Source organism: Dromaius novaehollandiae, chromosome 4 (genome assembly GCF_036370855.1).
Source record: "Dromaius novaehollandiae isolate bDroNov1 chromosome 4, bDroNov1.hap1, whole genome shotgun sequence".
NCBI lineage: Eukaryota > Metazoa > Chordata > Aves > Casuariiformes > Dromaiidae > Dromaius > Dromaius novaehollandiae.
Window position 1 is genome coordinate 64,735,927 of NC_088101.1, and position 12,641 is coordinate 64,748,567.

The 12,641-nt window shown below is 36.7% G+C and overlaps 1 long non-coding RNA gene across 1 annotated transcript; it reads left to right on the top strand.

Annotated features, from left to right (window-relative positions):
• The first annotated feature begins 5,204 nt into the window (after positions 1-5,204).
• LOC135328400 (uncharacterized) lies at positions 5,205-8,420 on the top strand. Its single transcript, XR_010389233.1, has 2 exons — positions 5,205-5,703; positions 7,172-8,420. It is a non-coding gene; the product is annotated as an uncharacterized LOC135328400 (long non-coding RNA).
• Positions 8,421-12,641: the final 4,221 nt, after the last annotated feature.

Genomic DNA, 12,641 nt, shown 5'->3' on the forward strand with positions numbered 1-12,641 from the left:
TCCCTCCCTCCCTCCTTGTCTCCCTCTCTCTATTAGGAAAGTGTGGTACTGGTACTAGTTGAACATTTTCAGAGTTTTGACAAAATAAGATTTTTTCATAAGTACCAATTGCTAACTTCTTTGTGGAAGAAGAGAAGAATAATCACTAAAAAATGTTAAAAAGATTTGTTAATACAAGTCTGTAGGCAACTGCATAATAAGTATTATGTAGGCAGCTGAGTGAAACTATCATTATTATACTCTCTAAAGAAAATTCCACTGATATTGCAATTTACATAAAAATTTCACTACAATATATAAAATTGAATTCATAAATATTCAGGATATACTAGCTAGTGTCATCCTCTTCAAATCCCATATGATTCTTTTAATGGTGCCAATACAGCAATTTGATTTTGATCATCGTAGGTCAGTAAAATGTCTTTTTGCAGGAAAGTCACAATGGGAATTTGGAGGTTTTGCAAAATGTTACTTCATAATCCCCTTTTCCATTCAAAATTAGTTTAGCTGTTTTTAGTTCTTTTTTTCTCCAGACTCTGTATAGACTATTTGTATTTCCATAATATATGCCTTGAATGTCAGGTATTCACCTGTATTCCCAAGCATAACTTTTAGCTATTTTGAAAAACTTCGGAGATATACAAAAGGTATAGTTCAAACATCCATACCTCCTCCTTTCGTTGAATTTTTGAAGTTGTAAGACATTGGAAAGGTGTCTGACTAGGAAAAATGGCTGCAGAATAAAGATATACCATTCCAACTATAGGGAAGTTAATGTTTAATAGGTATATGCATCTGTATATATTTTTAATATAGGTGTATATTTATATTATATACACCAATATATAATATATACACCTATTTCTCTATATGCATATTTTATATTTATTATGTTTAATTGGTGTATGTACATGTATGTGTGTGTATGTGTACATCAGAGGCCTTCACCCAGACACAGCTCCAGAGGGAAGATGCAGCTCTGCAGGTCTCTGGCCACAGGCAGTGCCTGAGACCTGTCGCTGAGGCTGAGGCAGTGGAAGACGGTCTTCCTGCCTGCAGAAAATGTGTGCTTGTTCAGGATCTGTCTACCAAAGAAGAGGAGTTGCAGGGAGACGTCAACAGACTGTGAAGAATCAGAGATGGCAAGACAGAGACTGACCAATCTCCAAGACCCTGCAGCTTCAAGAGCCTGAACCCCCAAATGTACCGAAGGAGCAACAGATGGTTATGGGGTTGGGAAATAGAGACTACCATGAGAGCAAAGGCTGGAAACTTGTGACTTTTGGCACTAGGAGGATGGCTCCTGCACCACTTGCAGATTTGCAACTACAGAACAGGTTTAGTGCACTGGTAGCAGATGAGAGGTTGGGAGCTGCATACAAAGAAGCACCTGAGGTGGCTGAGCCTAGAGGCTGAGACCTGAGACTGTTCAGCCTGGACAAGAGAAGGCTTGGGGGCACCTTATCAATGTGTATAAATACTTCATGGATGTAGTAAAGAAGAGGCAGCCAGATCCTTCTCAGTGGTGCCCAGTGAAAGCACAAGAGGCAATGGGCACTAACTGCAGTACATGAAATTCCATTTAAACATAAGAAAAAACTGTTTTGCTGTGAGGGTGATCAAGCACTGGAACAAGTTGCCAGAGAAGCTTGGAGATATTCAAAACCCAACTGGACACAGCCCTGCTCTAGGTAACCCTACTTTGAGCGGGGAGGTTGAACTAGGCAATCTCAAGATGTCCCTTCCCTTCTCAACCATTCTGTGATTCTGTAATTCTAATATATACCTATATATATAAAATTTACTTTATATGTACACAGATACACACACAGATACACCAGTTAAACTTAGATATGTGTAAAAATATATATATTTTTTCCAATGGTCTTTATGAATGGACATTTCAAGTGTGTTTATGTAGTTATCACTGTTGATGCATGTGAGGCCTGTACTTACAGTTTTCTATGATTGTCCTAGATAAACAGGAAAAAAACAGTTTGTAAATAGAAAATGTACGATGAATCTGTCTATAAAACACTACACAATATTTTTATTAGATTTTGGAGGGGATTAGAGAGTTTTATCTGCCAGAGTATCTGTTTTCTGGGTGTTATCTCTAATACAGTTTAAAAGATATGTGTTGATATAAAAATAAGGCAGGTGAAATGTTCCAGATGCCAAAAAAATATTTAAATGATTATTTTTGCATAGCATTGATTTGGTGCTATTTAATCTGTTCTGTGTTTTGTTATTCAACAGTTGGAGTCACAAGATACATATACCTTGTATTCAGACACAAATTTAGATGTCTGTTCTATTGGCCACTGTTTTGTTCATATTTTCTTTTCTGTATTGCTTTTGTTTTACATTAAGGAAAATCATAGGAAAGAATGACTACAAAGCTGGTGTGGACACAGAAGCTTTTAACTATCAAATGTGTCTAAACAAGCCTTTGTGTTTTAGACTGCATTAGTTTGTTGAGTACAGGAAGTTTATTTTGCCAAGTGACACCACTGTTCAACTATGTGAAACACTGTTCAACTATACCTCAATCAAGAGACCAAAACAAATCAGTGTATGTTGCTGCTGAAAATGGGACATTTTAAGGTACCTTAATTTCTATTTTTATCCTTTGATATTAAATTTGAGTATAAAAGAATGAGCCAACTCTGAAGTCAGAAGAAAGTTTAAACATACAATTAGCAATAACACCATTTGAATTTTTATTGTTAAGGTTTTTGAAGTAGAAGCAAAACAAATGTTGTTTATGAGATCATGGTTTAAATATTGTTAGAATAGAATATCATTATGTACTGACCAGTCATAGGACAGTCTAATGATTCTGTATTTGACATTAATTTCTGAAAAACATTTCTCTTGGACTGTATATACAGATCCTGTATGCTTTTCAAGTAGGAGTTTTACTGTAATCAAACTCTCAAACCTTTCAAACCTCTGTATTACATCTCAAATATCAGTTCACCTGCCTGCACAAAATTTTGAAATTGAACTCAGGACCATTTGATTGCAGTAGTGCTGCTTTTCTGCATTACTGTAACATAAACAATTGGCTCCACTTGGTATTTTTTAAAGGGCAACTGAGGCACTAAAATTAGCAGCAACAGCAGCAATAGAAAGAATAAGTTTTCCCATGTAGATCTCTGCAGGCAGCAGAGCTGATGTCTGGCAAGGATCATAATCAAGTAGTGCTGAGGACAGGGATTGCAAAGATCTGTACCAGGAAGAATGCTATGAGAGAAAGTGAAGTACTATGACAAAATTAGAGATGGATAAGTGCCAACATATGTCTGCTTTTTGAGGACTGAGGGAGCTATTGTGCTGGCACATAACAACATAGATATACACCAGAAACATTTACAGAGGGAAAGGGAAAAAGCCAAGATAGCAAAAATATCACAAAGGTAGTTTGCCAGTGATTGTAAGAAGATTTAATTTGCTAATTGAGGAAAATACTGGTGCAATTCACCCAGCTCGCACATGCTATTGAGTCTTAACAGTCCTGCAGATAAAGGAGTACCAATCTGAAGCATATAAATGCTATTTACTTGAAACCAAATTCTGATTCTTCATTTTCCCCCTACATTGATATAGCAATGTTTAGGCATTTAATGATAAACATTCAGAATGTGTTACTATTTAACTTTACATTTGATAGCATTTTGAAACAGGGCTGTTTCCTCTCTTCCTGACTTCCAAGATGTTGGGTGAGATTCAGGACTTTTGAAATCAGTCAAGAAAAGATATATTATACACTTCCAAGGTTCCAAGATGTTGATTTTTATGTTTAAGTGGAATACTCTAGTTATACTCTTATAAATTTAAACACTTTGTATCTAATATGAATATAGATACAGAGAAAATATATTCTTTCAGCTTGTTATTTTATAATCTTATATTGCTACTGAATACATAGTCCAGTGTTTTCATTCAGATCTGCAGAAAAGTGCCTGGGTGTTCTTGTCGTCAAGTTGAACATGAGACAGCAGTGCACCATTGTGGTGTTGAAGGCTCACCAATTCTTGGGTTGCATTAGTAAGAACGTAGGCAACGAGTTAAGGGTACTGATTATTTTCCTCTACTCAACCCCTGTGAAATTACACCTGGAATACTCTGCTCAGTTTTGGTGCCTGTATTATGAAAAGTATAGAAGCAAACTGGAACAAGTCCTGAAGAAGGTTACTGAGATGATTAGAGGAATGATCATACAACATACAAGAGGATGCTGAGGGAGCTGAGGTTTTTTTTCAGCCTGGAGAAGGGAGAACTAAAGAGAGGAGAAGCATCTAGCTGCAGTGGATCCAGAGTGTTGTCAGAGACACACAGTGAAGGGTCACAATTTGCAGCAAATAAAATTCCAACTAGATATGAAGAAAATATTCTTCACCACAGTAGTGGTTAAATACTAGAACAGGGGTCCCAGAGAGGCTTTGGGATCTCCATCCTTGGTGATTTCCAAAACTTGACTGGAAAAAGCCCTGAGCAACCTGCTCTAACTTGGAGGCTAGGCTTGCACTGAGCAGGAGGTTGGATTAGATGACCCCAGCAGTCCCATCAAACCTACATTTTTCAATGGTTGTATATAAAATGTTGTTTTATTATGAATAATTTCACTGTACTTTTCTAATATTGATGACCACCCTAGTGGTAAAAAGAAAAATTCCTGATATCTAATTGAATTTCCCGTGTTCCGAATTAGGTCCATTGCCTCTCATCCTATCACTTTGCATCTCTGAGAAGCGTCTGCGTTCGTCTTCTCTGTACCTCCGATCAGGTAGCTGTAGGCAAGCAATAAGGTCTCCCCCAAGCCTTCTCTTCTCTAGGCAGAACAGACCCAGTTCTCTCAGCCTTTCCTTGTATGTCCCGTGCCCTACCACCAACTACTTGGGTTGCCCTCACTGGGCTCAGTCCAGTATGTCAATTTCTTTCTTGGACTGTGAAGCCCCAAACTGGTCACAGAACTCCAGATGCAGTCTCACAAGTGCCAAATAGAGGGGAAGGATCACTTCCCTGGACCTGCTGCTACACTCTTCCTAATACAGCCCAGGATGCCCAGGAGATCAGCCTCTTTTGCCACAGGGGCACACTGCTGACTCATGTTCAACTTGTCCACTGGGAATCTCAGGTCCTTTTCTACAGAGTTGCTTCCCAGACTATCAACCCCCAGCTTGTACTGTTGCCTGGAGTTATTCCATCCCAGCGGCAGGACTTTGCACTTGCTTTTGCTGAACTTCTTGAGGTTCCTGCCAGTCAGATTCACTGGCCTGTCCAGGTTCTTCTGAAGACCAGCCCTGCCCTCCAGCATACTGACTGTTCCCCTCAATTTCAGGTTGTCTGCAAACTTGCTGAGAGTGCACTCCATGCTCTCATCCTGATTTTACCTTTGATCCATGCTGCCTGCTCTGAACCGTCTTGTTGTTCTTCGTGTATTTATCTCCTAAGACAATTTGCTCTGTATCCCACATAGGGACTGAGGTGTGGCTGATCAGCCTGTAACTACGTGGATCCTCCTTCTTGTCCTTCTTCAAGATGGGTGTGACATTGGCTATTTTTCCACTCATCAGGAACCTCCCCATTTGCCATGATCTTTTGAAGATGATAGAGAGGAGACTCATCATCATCATGCCATCATCAGTGGTCACTTCAGCAACCTCAGACACCTCCCAGCTGCTCCTATGGACTTGTGTACGTCCAAGTGGGTTAAGTGATCCCTAACTCTTTCTTCTTCTACTGTGGATACTGCTTCACTCTCACAGTGAGGAGCTAGAAGGCTCAGAACTCAGGGATCTGAGGACAAGCCTGTACCCATGAAACCTGAGGCAAAAGAGACATCGTCTTGGCCTTATCAGGACTCAAACACATAGTTCTGAGATTCTGGTACAATAAGTTTAGGGAGGGAATGAGTGCAATGAAGGGCCACTGAAATAACAAAAGTAACAAAAGTAATTACATTACTTGAAAATCTCTGGAAAACATTTCAGTAATTGTAAATTCTGGGAAAGATGGAAAAGAACTTTCTAATTAAAGGATGATGTTGGTACAGGTAAAAATAACAAAGGAGGATATGCTGATCATTAGTACATTCATATTAAAAGAAAATTCATAGCCATTGAAGCAGGAAGATTCTGGAATGGGCTAGAGTAATTGGGTTGAAAAGAAACTAATTACTACTAAGATTGAGCTCAATAAATTTACAAAAAAATAGGAGTTTATCTGGTGCTTGAGTATCAGGGGCTATGCTCAGTGATCCAGGTAGTCACTCTTATTTCCTACAGTGACTGTTTCGTGACAGCGTCCCTTACTTTCTCCTCATGGTATCAAGAAAGAAGTTAACACTGATAGGTTTATATTCAGGATAGCACATGCTGCCTTATGTATGTATGAAGAGCAACCAAGGGTGTACTTCTTGGCACTTCCCATTTTCTAGCGCCAATACGGCCACCTTTTACTGGAAGTTTACAGAGTTCAGTAGTGTAGGTGAGGACCATTCTATGGCAGGGTTCTGACCACATTGAATTTACTAGTATCAACATAGCCTATACTTCTTAATTTTTCAGATATCATTTTTTGATAATATCCACTCTTCTCATGCTATTTATATATCTCATAACAGTGATAGGCTCTATCTATCTATATTTTTTAATTGAAAGAGGAAAGAAGTATGCTTGAGCATGTAGGAAAGAAATAGTAATATAGGATTTCCTGACATGCTAAGGTAAAGATAGTCAGGCATCCATTTAGCCTATGCCCCATGTCAGAGGGCCTTGAACCAGTTCTTCTCAGTCCAATAGAGGACTGCAATATTGTGTCCTGTGGACAATATCTCCTACTGTGGCCAGGTGCTTAGGGAGAACACGTCAAACTGAGTATGTGTACTGTGGCTCTTAGTGCATAGCCAGTTTAGGAATATAGCCTTCTCTGAGTGCTGGTAGAGTTGAATACGTATTTCTTTGCAGTAAGCAGGAAGCCCATGTGACTTTTTACATCTAGATGGACATACTCTTAGGCATTTCTTGTAGAAACCTAGAACCATAGAATGGCATAAATTGGCAGGGTCCTCTGAAGTCATCTACTCCAAATTCTCACTCAAAGAAAGGTCAATTTATACAGGCTGCATAAGTCTCTGACCAGCTGAATTTTGGTTATCTTTCAGGGATGGAAAATATTTCCCATCATGGGAAAGGGAGGTAAACTTTAATACCCTTGAGGTCAAGGTGGAACATCTGAGTGGAGGAACTGAATTGTCTCTATCATGAAGAAGAGTCTCCAAATAAATTACTGATATTAAAAACTGGATCTACAGTGAAGACAGTTTTACACACTGAAGGCAAACTTAAAAATGCTATTCTGCTGATTTTGAGTGACAGTTTATAAAATCTTCCTGCTTGATACAACTCATTGACCTTTAACATGATTTTATTCTACTTCTGTACCTATAATCATGATATATCTAGGGAACAGTAGACTTTTTTCAATCAGTTTTACTACCGCAAAGCTCTACAACAAAGTAACAAAACTCCAGGGAATCTGCTGTGGTCTCGAATGATTCCTCCTATCATCATCTGTTTCCTTTGTCAATATTTTTGTGCTATATTAACTTCACTCAGATTTTTGTATTTGATGTTGGCTCTCTCAAATGTTAAAAATAGCTTTAGGAATTTTAATCTTCAGTGTTTGGTTGTATGCATCCCAATTCATGTAATTTACATAAGCCCACACACGTATTTAGAAATCATATATAATTTGTTACTCATGCTAGGTATGAAGTTACATGTATATCTTGTTACAGTGTTCTCATTCATATTATTCATAACAGCATTAAACACTCATATGCTTTTGGGTATACTAGGAGCTATCTCATCAAGCTAATTGTTAGGCATTTGAGATAAAATTCTGTCTCCATGTCCTGAAGCTCCAATTTTTAATTCAAAATTATGCCAGACATTGTTTACATTCATCTACTGCTTTTGAAAGTGAGAGTAGATTGGCTATAACAAAGACATTAGAGGAAAAGCTGGAGTGCAGAGTGCTGCTTCTCTCACTCACCATGACTTTTTGCAGCTGATGATTTTGGGAGTGGAAGGTTATGGAGAAAGGGACTGGTAATATTTGTGCAGAAATCAGTGCTTGGTACAGATGGAAAGAATATGTTTGAATACAATGTTCCAAAGTACTTACAGGACTGAGTACAATATGTTGAGTTCATACACTAATTTGGAAGGTATGCCCCTCGGGATAAATATGGGTATATCCTATTGCTATAGTTAGCAGTAATTATATTTTTATTTCTAATAGAGAAATAATATCCACATTCTTGTATTTGAAATATAAACCAATAACTTCAGAATGTAAAAGTCAACTCTGATATGAAAATAAAAAGAGCTATTGATTTTCTCTTGCAATGATGCCTGGAACAATGCAAATAATAAATTAAATATCTAACACAAATACAAGAGTAATTCAACATGAAAAAGTCAGGATAATGAAAAGCTAGGATTTTAGTGTAACATCAGCTAAATTAATGATCTAGAAGATCTTGGAGATATTCCGGTATCTTGAATATCTTTGAAGATATTCAAAAGTGTGACACAGTCTGTTCCCACAGCCTGAAAACAGTATCCTACAGCATCATAAATGTATTTTCCTACATGTAGATTTGAGAATTTTACAGTAGTTGATTCAATATTTTAAAAATATGCATTCAGTCTACAAAAACCTACGTTGTTGTATTGCATGGGTGACAATTACCTTTTCCTCTCTTTACCATAAGAGCCAGCACCCTTCTCTCTCTCCTCCATCAGCCATACCCTTTCCAGTTCACTCATCTTTTCCCTTGCAAGTGCTGCCCATTTTTTCCCAGCTGTTACAACCTGTTAGAAGTTTCCTGCTTCTGTTTCAGACATGAAAAAGGACTTCTGTGCACAGAAACTTTTCCTTTTAGTCCTGCTGTTTTTTCCCAGCAATAACAGCTGATCTAATTAAAAATATGGTCTTTCCCCATAAACTTTGACAAATAAAAATATGATGTTAAAAATAATTAAATGTCAGGTAGGTTTGTAATGTATTTGCTTAGTACAAGCAGTTCACAGTAACATCAAATCTACTATGATAGAATGACTGGTGGATGAATGAATGTTACCAGGTTATTCAAATGATATTAATTTGCTAAAACTCTTTTCTCTCCCACTATGACATCATCAGTAGTTCATACTCTCATTTGAATGTCTAGCTGTCTGACTATGTAAGATATTCAAAGATTACATCCCCAAAATTTTGTATTACATTTTTTTTTCAAAGCTAGAAAAGAAAAAGTATGTGTTAGAAAACTTCTCTGCAAAGGCAATAGTAATAACCCATTAAATAAATCTCAAAAATTCACATATGAATTACTTTTCATTAGACCTGACATTCAAACATGAACAGAATATACTTCTTTCAGTGCAATTTTTTTCCTTAAAAAGTTTTTTAAAGGTAATCTACATATAAGCAAGTAAATTAAAAGTCCAGTAACTTTCTTCTTTGAAAGGTTTCAGTGTTACACAGTACACAAACATTTATGTTGAGGAAAAGGAGCAGCAAAATCTGTAGAAAACTCTAACTGAAGATGATGTTTCCATTCTCCTGAGCATGGGCCTTTCCCAGTGAATTTAGAATCTTAATGAGTGAGGTAGAGAGAGGTTAGGATACTAAATAGAGATATAAAAAGATAAATTTTTAAGTTCAAAGATTGCTACATCTCAGTTTTACAACTTTGCCTCATCCAATATTTTACTCACCAGCCTACACAACCACTGAAATACAATGTTAATTTTACATAGTCCTACTATGTCTAATAAACTCTACCTCAGAGAGAAAGGCTATGTGATTTGTTTAATTAAATCTGGGCTTTATGAATGGGTACACTTTCTAAAATGCGTTAAAGTGACTTTACACAGTTTGTTTGGTTATTCACAAACTAATTAACATCTAAATTGTAGCTTAGAAACATTCATCCTCAGTAGGAGAAGGACAATTCTGTTAGAAATGGTAAGACTCCCTGTATGCCGAGAATTGTTTTCTCTAAAGAGGAAACATAACCTGCACTTCAGAAGAATTCTCCTGACAGCCTCTTCATGGACAGCCAACTCTTTTTAGCTAATTTTCCTCTGATTTCCATACTTGTTTTCAGTGCCTTCAGACCAGATGTGGACTGGGACTGAATCTCTTAGCGATTTATGGAGAAAAGAGTCTCTGTATCATTTTTCTCCATGAGCAGAAAGATAGGTAGAGGCGTGCCAAGCATCTACAGCTGTTAAAGCTACAGTAAAGCAAGGTTAACACTTAAGACTAGGCAGCTTCCAGTTCTTCAGTACAAAATGCAAGAAGTAAACAGAAAACATACTATCTCACAACCTGTGGAATTCATATTTTAAAAATTTTCTAATCCTCATATTAATATCTTCATCTAAACTGATGTGCAGATACACACTTTGATATATCGCAAGGTCCTGGACTGGTCACAGTGCAAAATGGTCCTCATCTGACCTGAAGTGGATTCTCATGAATGGAAGCTATGTTGCAGGAGGAATGGGATATACAGGGCAAGGATAGGGCCAGAGAATTCATCTGGACCTGGGAGCCTGGCAACGCTGACTGCTGCATCCTCCAGTTTTGAGGAAGTCATAGGAAAACATTCTGTTTTAGAGCTACAATTGTGAAGGTTGGCAAAGAACTTCTGGTATGTAGAGCCCTCATCATCTTCTTCTACACCTTTCCTTATCATATGAGCAATCTTTGCAGTTGACTGTATATCGGGTGTATGGGATATTCAAATTTTAGTTCCTTTAAGAGCCACACTGAATTGGGAAAAAATATAACAAAACTCTGCCTATATTTGACACTTTTCTTGAGAAGCTGCGAAAATAACTTTTCTAGCATATGCAGTTTGAGCTTAGATGTCTACTATACTTCTGAGAAAGTGGATTGAAGATTATATTTCTTGTCTCAGTTTTTTACCATACGAGTGTACATATGACAACTGTTTATAAAATATTATGAATGCCAAAGATTCATAATACTTACAGTATGATATATTTATTTTTACAGGAAAATCAATACAGTCATCAAGAAAACCTATTTTCTTCTTACATGAAAGTCTCCATTAAGATAATGACAATTCTTTGTTTAGAAATTCACTATATTCAAAACAGAACCATATAATGCTTTTAGCGTAATAACTTGGCCTTTAGTTTAATATAAAATGATAATCCATTTCACTTAGCTATACTTAAGAGTAGATAACATTTTAAACATTCATTGGTCATGCAGTTCTGACCCCTATTTTAATTCTGGCAAGACTCTAGCTGAGATAAATCAAATAAATGGGGTGCTTTCTTCTTACACTTATGTTATAATCACACTAAATTAGTCCATGCTGCTTCTCTGTTCCTATTTTAAATAGCTGAATCCCCATAATTCACATTTCTTGAACAAAAAGCAGCAATAAACTGTAAAAGAATGACTTTTCAAATGTTGCATTTTGGTAAACTGTCATTCTGTTTGTGATGTACAATGAAATTTTGAAGCACTTTCAAAATCAGTATTTTACACTCCTTTTAAGGCATTTTTATCAACAAAGGACTGATGTGATTTATAGGTCAGGTGCAGATTATTTAGGGCATTTGAGATCTAATGATAAAATGTCATGGTTCTTTTTCATGGTCTTATTTCTGACGCCCACTTAATAGCTGCAGATGATGCTAAATCTTCTGCCTTCATTTCCTCTAACATGGAAGGAAAAAAGAAATTTATCAAATCAGTTTTAAGTTTTATTTAGTGATGAAAAGTACAAAGTTAAAAAAAAGAAATTAATTTATTTACTGGGCTCCAGATGTGTCAGGTCTTTTGTCCATTGCCTGGTGTGGAGGAGAGAAGGAGAATGTAATAGAAAACAAAAAGTTATCAAGAGGACTAAGTTATGAGCTAGGTAAATGTCAGAGGTCATCAGCTCTTTTCGTAACAGGCATGTGTGTCTCTTTTGCCTAGGAAGCTTGACTGGGGAGATATGAGTTCTCAGATAGTGTGTGGAATAAAATACAATGTACAGAAAAGATTATTACTGTTACTGTAATGGACTGTAAAAACTAGAGGGCATTCTAATTATATACATTACTTAAAATAGTCTTTCTTTTTTGTGCAGGCTGTATGTACTGCAACATTTTTCCAGATCAGGACACTTTGTCTCTCTACCAACATCCTTTCATGGATTCGTTCAGTTTAATATCTTTGCAGTTACTCAGTTTCAAGTAGGATTTTCTTTCTTTCACTAAGTGATGTGGAGTGGTTCAGTCATTATTCCCTTAGGTCAGAGTTTGTGGTTTACACACACTTTATCTTGTGGTTTGAATTATTCCTTCTGTGCATCATCTTACGTGACATGCACACCTTCCCACAAGACTTCATGTTTTGCTTTCATTTTACTAATTAATTCATTATAAGATTTGTGTAGAAGAATTTATATAGACATAAAGATCCTGTTTCCTTTTTAAAAATATTTTTTTTCTGTGAGCTGTGATTTTTATTACCATTTTAAGAACAATACAGTACTTTACAATTTGCTGATTTAATTATTCAGTTGTAACAAA